Source organism: Dreissena polymorpha, chromosome 10 (assembly GCF_020536995.1).
Source record: "Dreissena polymorpha isolate Duluth1 chromosome 10, UMN_Dpol_1.0, whole genome shotgun sequence".
In the NCBI taxonomy this organism is placed as follows: Eukaryota; Metazoa; Mollusca; class Bivalvia; order Myida; family Dreissenidae; genus Dreissena; species Dreissena polymorpha.
In genome coordinates, this window is record NC_068364.1 from 68,429,900 (window position 1) to 68,443,025 (window position 13,126).

The 13,126-nt window shown below is 38.8% G+C and overlaps 1 protein-coding gene across 4 annotated transcripts in view; it reads right to left on the minus strand.

Moving 5' to 3' along the window:
• Positions 1-11,701, minus strand: part of LOC127847599 (protein PALS2-like) — a 195,271-nt gene extending 183,570 nt beyond the window's left edge. For 3 of the 4 annotated variants that reach the window (XR_008034051.1, XR_008034052.1, XM_052379618.1), the window contains exon 1: positions 11,598-11,701. The gene's annotated coding sequence lies outside the window, so the exon portion shown is untranslated. The remainder of the gene's footprint in view (positions 1-11,597) is intronic. The other variant, XR_008034053.1, reaches the window with a different exon arrangement.
• Positions 11,702-13,126: the final 1,425 nt, after the last annotated feature.

The following is a 13,126-nucleotide window of genomic DNA, read 5'->3' on the forward strand; positions in this document are numbered from 1 at the left end:
AACCTTAGTGAATATAATATTACTATCACTTTTATTTTAAATTTAAAGTATTTGTTAGCAAAAAATAAACTATACTTATTACCCAAATTTAGTCAAAATGACGTGCATATTCCCGATGCAAAGGGACCTGCCCAAATTCCAAAAATGACAGAAAAAACGCTGCAAATATTGTCCTTTACAGGGGCCTTTGTGTTGACCTTTGATTGCATACCATATAGAAATTTTATAAGATCAGCTGACTGTGTATTTCAAAGTTTATGATGTACTTATTAGGGTACTTAAATGACAGACGCTGTATTATTTTGTTTTATTAAAGGGCAAAGAGTGTTCTCCATCATTCCTACTTAATTTTATTACAATAATCATGAAAGTTTTGACTGCTGCTTCTAGTCATTTAGTTGTCACTAAAAGATTTTAAATTTTGGTGTGATCTTGTATTGTGATGGGAGAAACCTTTTTATTATGGCGACCAACAACAAAACTCACATGCTTTCCGGAAGGATATTGGACCTGGCTTGCAAAGGAGCACTGCAATAACAATTACACTAGCTGGACAGCCACAGCTGTCTGTTCAGAGCCTTGTGCTCCTTATTGATCAATCTTATTGAATGTATAGGCCTTAACTGTAGCTTTCAAACTGTACAAAATTCACAAGATACAAATTTGTGACTATAAGAACAGATTTAGGTGAAGTAAGCTTACAAGTTTGTGGCCAGATTTAATTGAATCATGTTGAACAAGATGGCCATGGTTCATAAGGCGCTTACCTGAGACCCGAAGCAACTAGATTAAACAAGAGTGTCTGAAAACTCAAGGTTTATTATAATAACAGGGATTTCAATAGATTTTAAAAACCAGGAGTCAATGACCCCTGGACTTAAATTTTGAGGAAGTCAAATTGAAAAATGCTGGGGTCAATTTTGAAGCGCGTTAATTGTGTTTTCGTCTGTATTATTCAATTTTTTAGATAAAAATATGCTCCAAGAGTTACACAATATCTTAAAAAGTTATACTGCGTTATTAAATAAAAAAACCATGATACATAACACAACATATTTCAATGAATTGGTACACAAAGATAAGGACAAAATATCAATAATTTGTGCGAACAATATCGACTAAGTTTTTTTAAAAAACAAAACATGTTCATTTTACAACTTTTATTATTTCTATCACTATACTATGTTTATTTGTAAAAACAATTAATGCTCATTCAAATCTTTTGTACAAAAACACAATCTAAATGCATGGAACATCTAGTATATCTATTACTGTTTATCTCAGTGCTCACTCTGGCCTCATGAAAATAATAGCCATATATTTTTTCCTTAAAAAAATAATAGCCAAAACATATGCGGACTTTTCCGCAAAACAGAACTGAAGGCAAAAAGAAAGAAAAAACAATGAATCTCATTTTATCTATGTTTTATTAAATGTATATCTATTGGATTTAAGTTATAATATAAATATATACTTAAAAACAAACATACTACCTGTGTGTCATTTTCTTATAAAATATTATCATGGCTTTACAACAAAGAATACAATCAATGCTGTGGGTGTGACTTAACAAACCAGATCTCAGCTACAGTAACATACATATAAGAATTAAGGGCAGAGGCCCCAACCCACCCAGGGCCCTTACTAATTATACTATTTTTTATAGTTTTTCCAATTGCAATTTTTGGTGAATACAACTCGAAATATTATAAACAACACCTTCCATATCACCGCATGTGTATTCGTCATTCTTTTTTGCTATTATGAATTTCGAAAATAAATCATAATCAACGAAAAAAATACAGTATCCGAAAAATTGTACCAATTTTGCACATGAAATATGCATAATATCAAATATTAATAGGCATAATCTAAAATGTGCATATCGTTCGACTACTTTATCTCTTAATACAACGTTTGCCATCGGCCGCAATATTGTAGGCAGAGGCCAATATCAATTGTAAATGATTTATTCCAAAAATAACACTTTCGCAATGCCGATCATGTTTACATCAATTAACGTCACACCTCAGTGTAATTCCAAACACGTGCTTGCTGGCCATGGCATATGCTGGGTCCCTTTGAATTGGGAAAACCAGGTTACCTGGTCAAAATTGAAATCATTATGTTAAGCAGACGACAAACAGCGGTAATTACGGGGATAATTAGTTGATGGCGATTAAATAATTATTTAATCAAGCAATGTTCAACGTAATCTAATTGCAGTAAAAAACGGCGTGAAAAACAAAACCAGCCGACAATATAAGCGGCGATTAAATGACGATTAAATAATATTTGGCGAAAAATTAACAAAGATCTAACAGTTACCGATAATTGGTAAAGCACGGGGAGATTAAAACCGTTTGTTCCGAAATATATAACTGCTGTCGGACACCGATTGAGAAAAACGCTCTAGGCCACAATGTCGCAAAAGTTATTGACGCGTGTATGACAATACACAGGGTCGAGTGTGTACACAGGTAATCTCGTTATCGATTTTTCCTGCTTGATGGCCCGATTTGCAGGCGTTTCACATTCGCCGGACAACATTTAGAGGCAATTTGTTTTTTGATGTAGGAGGATAAAATAATCGCCATTTTTTCTAGACAATTTTAAGAAATAATAGCCAGTAGGATAAAATAATCGCCATTGGCGATAATGTCTGGCAGCAGCGTGAGCACTGTTATCTGAATACTATACATGTCCGAAATATATACACTTAAGAATGCCTTACCAGTACAGGGATTTCAATAGATTTTAAAAACCAGGAGTCAATGACCCCTGGACTGAAATTTTGAGGAGTCAAATTGAAAAATTGTGGGGTCAATTTTGAAGCGCGTTGTGTTTTTCTCTGTATTATTCAATTTTTTAGATAAAAATATGCTCTAAGAGTAACACAATATCTTAAAAAGATATACCGCTTTATTAAATAACAATACCATGATACATAACACTACATATTTTAATGAATTGGTACATTAAATATACTTCCTTATAGTTATAACACATTTAAGTCTTTTAACACATTAAAATAATTTAAGATATGTACCGGTAGCACCTTTTCATCACATATTTATCGTCATTATATTATCACCATCCCTATGATAGTTTTTCTAACAAAACACAATATAAATGCATGGAACATCTAGTATATTTATTACTGTTTATCCGAATACTATACATGTCCGAAATATGTACACTTTGGAATGCCTTACCTGTAGTAGTTTTACTTTAATAATCCAAATTTTTCTTGTTGTTATCGGGTTTAACAAACCTTATCAAATGTTTGTTAAATCCAGTTAATGCTTTCACCATTATTGAATCGCCATAACTTGCAATTTGAATCGCCAGCTTTGAATTGAACGCGGGTTGAATGTTAAGTCCGCCATTTACAATGTCGACGCAGCAATTTAATGCTACTCGGATAATTTATATCTTATCGAGAAAATGTGTTTTCTCAATGTTTATGTGTAGTATTATTACTTGTTAGTATAAAAAATGAACTGTGATTCCAGTTTATATAAGATGGGTGTTACTCGTAATTATCGGTGGATTAACAACTGACAAAACTCGCTGGACTTAGATCTACTATTGGATCTACGTAATTAATAGACCTTTGATCAATATAGTTTTTACTTTAATTAATTTTGTCGACTTTCTTTAACCGTGACGTCTGAAAAGTCTGCAAAAAACCTGCAATTATCGGATGGTCAATCAATTATCGCCAGTAAGGAATAACTGCCAGATAGTCAATGATGAACTGGTTTATTTAACTCTCAAGTGGATACAACAATTTGGTGAAAAACGTAGTTTCAAAGGCAAACTTCCAACCAAGGGGAGTAACTCATGGGAATATACCATGATAACATAACAGTGGTGTAAGGGAGAGAACTCGTACTAATTATGTACTGGCGGAACCTCTTTTCCTTCAAATGAACACAACTCATACTTCATATAATAACACATACAAATCAGTACAGGATTAGAAAATTAAACCCAATAGATTAAAAATGTCTAATGATAGAAACACAATATTTAACTTCTAAAACTATTAAGTACATAACATGTATCTTGCATATTTAGAATTTGCATCATAAAACCAAGGATAAGAAATCATTGAACAAGTCAGTCATATATACAAAGAGAACCAAACACTATTGAACATGACAAACAAACTTGCACCACTCTAATCATTCTAATACATAATCATCAAGATATTTTGGAGGCTGTCGTGAGCGTTGAGGTCTTTGCGCTGGCTCAGTGTAACCGGGCGAGGTCATACTCATAGAACTTGTTTCTGGAGACACGTGTACTTGGGGGGGTTCACAAAATGATGACGTCATATCCGGCTCATACACAATAATTGGAACTGGTTCTACATTTTCTGGCGTAGTCAATGTTGCTGGAATGCTTGAGGGTGCTGGGGGACCACTATCAGTTGGTGAATGAACACATTCGTCATCAGACTCATGGTCTGGGTCGGAGTACACTAAAGGCCTTTCGCAACACATTTTATCATACGGAACACGGTAACACTCGCTTCGTTTAACTTTATAGGATGAAGCCCGTAACTGATTTCCCGAGAACTTTTTAACAAAGCACCACTCTTCATCGCACGACACAACTAGATACCTATTGCGAGCTTTCAATTTGCTTTTATCTGAGATAAGATACACTAAATCACCGACACTTACATCACCAACACGTACCGGAATACTAGCCTTGGACTTAGATTTTTCACTGTGGGGGTGATTTTTCATACGTGAATCATGCCGCTGGAGGATCACATCACGGTCAGACACAGGGAGTTGAACATGAGTGAACTGAGAGCGTTGGGTCCACAATTCACGGGAAGACAGGCCCGTATGGCGTAGACGTGAATTCAACCTTGCGACTACAATAGCAAGGCCCATGCAAGTAACGGGGCCTCCACCTGGTTCATACCGCAACAACTCATTTTCTAGCTCTTGTATAGCCTTTTCAGCCACAGGATTCTTGTTTATGTTCTTAACACGGCCGATCTCCAACACGATGTTGAGACGTTTCAAGGCTTCGTCGCTTTGCAAAGATGCAAAACCCGGGGCGGGATCTACACGAATAACTGCAGGGGGACCGTCTAATGGATGGAGCTCAGTACACAAACACACTAAAGCATCTCTTAAGTGTCCCTTTTTTCGTCAGGAATAAGACAGGCTTTAGTATAAGAGGTAACACTCTCACGCACGACTAGAATAGTTTGTTGATTACGTTTCAGTACATCTGCGGCGAACGACATGCCAACAACTTCTGGAGGGTCTTCGCTTGTATGCTTTATAGCGGATTCTGGTAATGACTGTAATGAAGCACACAAGTGGCACTGCCGAGTTACAGTTTCAATAGAGCTACTCAAGTCCAACGCGTAAAAGTGACGCTTCATCACAAGTTCAAGCTGGTGCTTAGATGGATGGTCTAACTTAATGTGTAGAGCGCTGACCAATCCGTCTAAAACGGCACGAGGAACAACTATCAACTCAGATGGTGGCAATAAAGGGTCACTGCGTTTTACCACCAGTAAATTATCTCTGGCGATTGATGCGACTTGAAGGTAACGTTTAACATCTTTGATCTTTGTTAGTTTTTTAGAGGGACGAGTACCTTGTTTGAGATGCGCGTGTGTACGTCGCAGATCTGGACACTCGGATTGAATTTGAAGCCACGAGGATCTTGTAGCAACCGGCAAACGCGATGTTCCATTCACAATACTGTCAATGCAGACGTTACGAACCACAGAGTCTTCAGTATTACAGATAAATGTACAAATTTGACAGGTTGGCACAGAACACTCGGGGGCATTCCTACTTGCAAAGTCTGACGGCACATTGGCAGAGCCAGCAAGATGTCTGACGCTTATCTGGAAACGACTCACAGTTGACAAAAATGACGTCACTCTCGGACTAGCGGAAAACTCACCGCGACATAGCTTCTCTACAGCCTGTACGCAAGGCTGACTGTCAGTAAGTACACAAGCCGACACAGTAGACTGTATTATGTAAGGGCTAAAGTGTTTAACGGCGGACGCGATGCTCAGAGCTTCGATTTCACACGGAAGCCAAGTGACTTGATGTTTCCGCAGCTTGGCACTGAAAAAGCCTGCCAAGTGCAACTTGTCATTTCTCATCACATACAGGGTTGCTCCTATACCACGCTGAGACACGGAACCATCGGTAACTATCCACAAATGATCTGTGGGTCTCGGTATGACAATCGACTTATGATTATGCAGTGCTGCCTGTGCATCTTTGAATGATTTTAAAAAGGAGTCCGTCCACTCTACCTTGTCATGCGACTGTTTACCAGCGGCTAGGTCGTCTAGTGGGCTAACATATCGTGAACAGTTTGGCAACACACGCCCGAGAACCTTGTACGCACCGATGAACGAACGCAACCCTTTCACAGTATCTGGAGGTGTACACAAAGACAACGGGGCAATACGGTGAGGACTTGCAGATAACTGGCCAGCAGACCAAATCCATCCAAGAATTGTAGTGGACTTCGGACAGATTACAGTCTTGGATGGTGCTAGACGCAACCCACATCGAGACAAGGCGTCTAAAACACGCTCCCACTTGATCAATAGATCATCGACAGAGTTAGCGCCACAATAAAGGTCATCGGCAAGTTTTGCGACAAACCCTTCTTGAACGAAATCTCCGAGTACACGGCACATCAGTTCTTCAAGAGCTGTTTCTGATCCGGGCATTCCCATAGCACAACGAGTGTATACTCTAACACCGCGAAATGGAGTTGCTACACCACAATATTTCATTGACTGCTTTGACAGTGGTATCTGATAAAACGCACTTGTTAAGTCCGACTGTATTATATACCTCCATTGTCCTATTGTGCGTAGAGTGGAATCAACATCGGGCATCAGACTAGGTTGAGGCTTGCTGTATCGTCCAACATCGGAAAACGCAGTGACTAGTCTGTATCCGCCCTGTGGTTTTTTCACTAAGAAGGACGGGTTTAGGTATTCAGCCGTCACACCTACATCTTCTGGGCGACTGAAAACTCCTTGACTCTCTAACTCATCAAATTTCTGTTGGAGTTCGACAAGCTTGTCCTTCGCGTATTGTGGCACCCGTCCTTTACGCTGGGGAGGTTGTACAGGGCCCATGTTGATAACGGCTTTAAAGTCACCAACGGCACCGTTGTACCCGGATATATCCGACGCAAACACATCGTCATACTTATCACCCAATATCAAAAACTTCATGCGTTGTTCATCTGTCAACACTTTATCAGGGTCAGTTGAGATGCATGTTGTATTAGACATGTGTAATTTGGGAACTGATTGATGGCTAAGCTGTGTTCCTGTAATGGGTGTAAGAACCCCAACTTTCATTGTCTCTGTATTTCTTATGAAACCAACATGTTCATGCCTTAACACTCGCTGTGGTTCCTGTGTCTCGTTGGCGATTCTGATGCAACCGCCAACTGATTCGATAACCTGCGGTTTTATCCAGGAAATACCAGAGTCATGTTTGGGCTCAATCGCCACAGTGTCCTCAGGTCCAATATCAGACGGCACATTCAACTCAATGAAGGAACCTGGCCATACGACAGATGACGTAGACTGAGCTCGTAAGACAAAGGCTTGGGTGCGTCGTACGCGGTTACTTGGCGAGTCAGATTTGGAGGAGCCATAATTAACATGTTCAATGCCGCCGATCAGTATTTCATGTTTAGCAGGTCGAATTGAAATGTCATTGGTACACATAAATGGTATCCCCGCTAGAACATCGACATCTAAGTCATTCACTACTAGAGCCTCTAATTTCAGATCAGTGTCACCTCTCGAGACATAGAAATGTGTCTCCCCAATGATTTGTAATGGAGTGACACCATCAGCCTGGAGCGCGCTCTGGTTTGTTTTCGTCACCGGAGCTCCAATGTACTGCACGACTGAGCTTTTTATCATGCTAACCTCAGCCCCACTGTCCAATGTCAACAATATGGGAAACTGTCTATAGAACGTTTTCAAGACTGGTGACTGTTTGGTGCTGACGCGTCGCGAACAGTGAGTTACAACTGGTTGCAAACTATGGGTTTCAGAGTCCAATGTATCATCATGACTAATATCCTCGTTTTCGTTAGAGTATGTAGTGAAGCGGATTTTTTCAGATGATTTCATGTACTTTCTATCTTCCTCTGGTAAGTATGTACACTTACTCAAAAAATGCTGGAAATTCGGTCTTTTTGCTTGCTTGCATATTGGGACAATTTTGTGAAAAACGTAGTTTCAAAGGCAAACTTCCAACCAAGGGGAGTAACTCATGGGAATATACCATGATAACATAACAGTGGTGTAAGGGAGAGAACTCGTACTAATTATGTACTGGCGTATCACGTAATCACTGCTGCTAATTACCCAGTTAGTGGGCACGCGCTATTGAGACTGTGACATGTGTATTGGAAGAGATGAGATAAGATAAACAACGCCCGGGGTATTCCCTCGATTATAGACAGAGTTTCAAATACTGAAACATTAATTTCAATTAGGAGCACAGCGGGATTTATTACCATGGAACTCGAGATGTTAACTGACTGACGCACGGGTCAAATTTTCGACGCGTCAAAATGACGCACAGCAGAAAAAAGGGTTGCGTCAAAAATGAGTCATTTTTAATTTGCTCGCGTCAAAACGCAGGATTCTGCGTCTATTGAAATCTCTGCCAGTAGTAGTTTAACTTAAATAATCAAAATTTTCATTGTTGTTATCTCGTTTAACAAACCTTATTTAATGTTTGTTAAATCTAGTTAATGCTATCTCCATTATTGAATCACCATGACTTGTAATTTGAATTGTTGTTGTTGTTTGAATCACCATTTTTTATTGAACGCGGGTTTAATGTTAATTTACAATACGTCTGCCATTTACAATGTCAAAGGTCAAGACGTGGCAATTTATTCTTCTCTGATAATTTATATCTACAGGGGTTTTTCAGCACTGTCTGCGCCTCCGGACAACGGAGGCACTCCCAAAGCAAACGGACCCGATCCCAAACCGAAATTATAAAAAAAAATCCCAATTTCCAAAAAAAAAAAAAAAAAACAAAAAAAAAACATTTTTTTTTTTTTTTTTAAGAATGAAGTGTCTTATAACTTGTGTGACTAACCAGTGTTTGTTTTGGTCAAAAATATTTGCTATAAGGTTTTGACTGTTCAATTCTTATCACAGAGTGTAACTGTAACTGAAAAACAAAACTGCAGCAATTGAATTAACGTTGAACATGCCCAATATTGCGTCTGTTTACATGAAGAAGACAAAATAACCAAATAAAAACAAATTTATTTGTTAAACCACTGAATTATTTAAGCATGATTAATTCACAATTTTTTCCCAAATGAGCCGTTTCATCGAAGCAAAAATTCCCAAAATGACCAATTTTGTCGATAAAAAATTCCCATTTTGGTCAGACTCCTTTTCCCAAAATAGGCAGAAAAACCCCTGATCTAATCGAGGAAATGTGTTATAGTGTAGTATTATGACTTGTTATTATAAAAAACAACGCCCGGGGTAGACCTCTATTCCCTCGATTATAGACCGAGTTTCAAATACTGAAACATTAATTTTGATTAGGAGCACAGCGGGATTTATTACCATGGAACTCCAGATGCTAACTGACTGACACATGGGTCAAATTTTCAATGCGTCAAAATGAGGCACGGCAGAAAAAAGGGTTGCGTCAAAAACGAGTCATTTTTAATTTGCTCGCGTCTATTCAAATCCCTGAATAATAAATAAATGCAGAAAATGTCAACTATCTTAAACAACTCTGAAGCGTTTCTGTGCAATCATATTTGAGATAGGATAACATTACAATATGTGACACATCCAATCTAATCTTATTTTTGAATTCTGACTTATCGGAGAGTAACAATTGTCCGATATAACCACCGTGGAAATGTACGAGAAGGTATGAATGGTCTTTTGTAAACAAAAACCTAACCAAAGTTTATGAGTAAATATGAGTGTTGTATTTGTGTAATGAGTTGGGACATTTTTGATGAAGGAATCTACAAACATTATGCTGAGCTTTAATTGAAATCAGGTACCCAGCGTCTACTTTAGTTTTCAATGTCACCAACAAGTTACAGAATCTCTAAAATATATTGAGCCAGACCTTAAAAGAGATGCAAAGCAGATGATGAAAAGCAGTCTCAACAAAGTTGGTCACTGATTTCTCCTATGATTATATATACATCTTTAGATGATAGCTGAAATAATTCGTGTTCAGAATAAATCTGAACGCTGAAACTCCGGTCTGCAAAAACCATAACGAAAAATAAATACAATACTATTATATCAATATGCTTAAAATTGCAAAATAACATTACCAACTCATAAAGTTTTGGTTAATTAGTCCATTTTTACCTCAAATAGCGTCGATTTGAAGTTAAAAGGCATAATTTGTTTCAGTTAAACTTCTGCTTTAATCGCAATACAATCACTGACCTCTCGCCATGTTATGAAATATTTAAATATCAACCAATCAGAAGAAGGCATTACGGTGTAATAGGCTGCTTTATCGATTAAAATCTACCTGCCGTATACAGCGGGCACAGCGATTGGAATTGAAAATGTGAGTAGTGTGTTGATTTAAATTGGTCAGGCGTGCAAAATTGAAAGAGTCATTACATAAATCTTACGGAACATTATTGAGAAATGAATTATCTACACAGGTATGTAAATATTATTGCAATCCGTTGATATTAAATGTCTGATATCGGGGCTTGAATGTTGCGCACCGAATTCCTTGCGCATCAATATAGACAAAGAAGGAAAACTCTCGCTATTAAAAAGATGGAGTGGACTATTGACGCCAAGAGTCTGCCAAAGCAAAAATCATCAAAAGACTCTTAGGCGGCAATTTATATTGACTATTTAGATGATTACTGCAAAATTCACTTGCATGAGTGCTAAAAAAAGTTTGTTGAACAAAATGATTAAAACATTGACACAAATATTATGTACAATCTTTGTAATGATAAATATAATACTGTTGTTTTATTTTTTTCAGATGAGTTTTGATAAGTAAAGTAACAATATAAAAGCCAGACTGGCTTGTAATTTCAAAATGGGAATTATAAAGACTGGTAAGACCAACTGTCCTACAAAGCTAAACATCAAATGTTATCCTATGGGTGGCTGTGAAAAAAAGTCAGCTATATTCAATTCTTGCAATCACGCTCTGATTTGTTGAGAAAACAAACTTAAAATAAAAACAATACGATGTTTGTATCGTTTAAAAAGAGACAGTATCAAACCGACAGTTATAATCGATGTCATCATTTGTATGTTTACTGTATTTACAATAAGAGATTATAATAAACTCACATTACTCGAAAATTCAGTGTTAAACATTACAATTGTTTTGTTGTTTACATGGGCACGTTTAATTTCCTGGTTCCACAAATCGGCCATTTTTGTCAATAACATTTCGATTACTTTTATCAAACGGACAAATGAATGCGAATCAAATAACTGATCGTGAATAATATCGGCGTATTTGGAGACCTGCATGAAAAAACAATAGACTTTTATACATGTATACCTTTCTATTCCAGAAATAATCTTTAACGTTCGCACCTGAATCTGGCAAGCTGACGCGGTTTGCATCAAACACCTGAAGTCACGTGACATTACATTTGTAACGCGCGTTCTGATTGGTCATTATCCGCATAGGTGAGATTCCTTACTTACCGTATCTGTTAAAGAAGCTATCTCATGGGCGATACGTTGAATAATAATTGCTCACGCAAAATGTGTCTTTTTCTTATAATATTGTATTCTCATGTGTGTATTTCAGAGTTTATTTACAGGTCCTACTGGCCTCTTCACGAGGTTATAGTAGCCCGACCTGCCCCTGTGACCTTTCAGGGGAGAAAGATTAATTTAGAGCCAAAGTAGGTCAAATTTACCCCGGCTTCCCGGGTATTCGCCAAAGAAATAATTTAGATCCAAATAGACCAGTGCACGGTGGCCAATGAGACCTTAATGTGCACTGGTAGTTAGACAATCTCAAAAGACAAATTCATGTCTGAACGCAGCACCGCTGCAGCACACAGCTCCGCCTTTATGGCCCACTTGTTGTCATCAGCCGTCGTCTTCATCCCCGAGACGGTTTCCCCAGCGCGTTGAGCGCACTAGGTACCGCCGCCCCGGGGTCCCTCTTTAAAGCCACCCCCTCGATGTTCTTGGGTTCCCTCCTCGCAAGCGCAAGACCCAGGTCCGTCCCGTATGTCCCCCACACTGGTGGTCTTGCTGTCCCGCCGTCCCCGGCCCTCTTCAGACGGGACCTCTGGCAGGTCCGGGCCGGCGAACTCTCGACGATAAACAGCGGATGACAAGTCCGCTGCATCTTGGAGAAGACAGCAATCCCAGCAGTGTAGAAGACGTCCGGCTCGAGGGTGACGGACTCTGCTGGATTAGCAGAGCCACCCGCAGAAGTTCCCCTCTATAAGGAAATATGTACAGGTGAGAAAATCTTCTGCGGGCGACTCTCGCCTCGGTCGCGACGCGCACGCTCCAGCAGCTGACCGAGATTGTATTCTCATGTATTGGTATCAGTTGATATACCCATACTTTTCATGAAAATCGGTTTTTTAACGACTAGCCCCCCTTACCGACTCGACCCTGAACGATTTGCTCATAATTGCATAGTGACTCGCCCCAAATATCATAACAACTTGCTTCCATAGGCGTATCCAATGGGAGGGGGGGGGGGGGAGCGGACGCGGCGAACGCCCCCCCCCCCCCCATTAAATCGCCAAAGTGAAGTCAATTCATACAAGATGTTTCACACTTAACTAGATCTAAATCGCCTTTTTAAACTAATTTTTCTTCTTTTTCTTAACCGTCAGTGTGTTCTTCTTTATAGCATTTCTTCCGGCTATATCCATCCGTATTTAATATCAACTATGCACTGTTTTGGCATTATAAAAGGTACTTTGATGAAAGTACATAAGGCGTGACATGCTAGAGAAGTGTTTTTTCAAAGCCTTAAAAACCACTAAAATCGTGGAGCTTCCGCGTGTGTGTGTGCTTTGCCCTGCACCCACCAGGAGCTCTAGCGGCCTCATG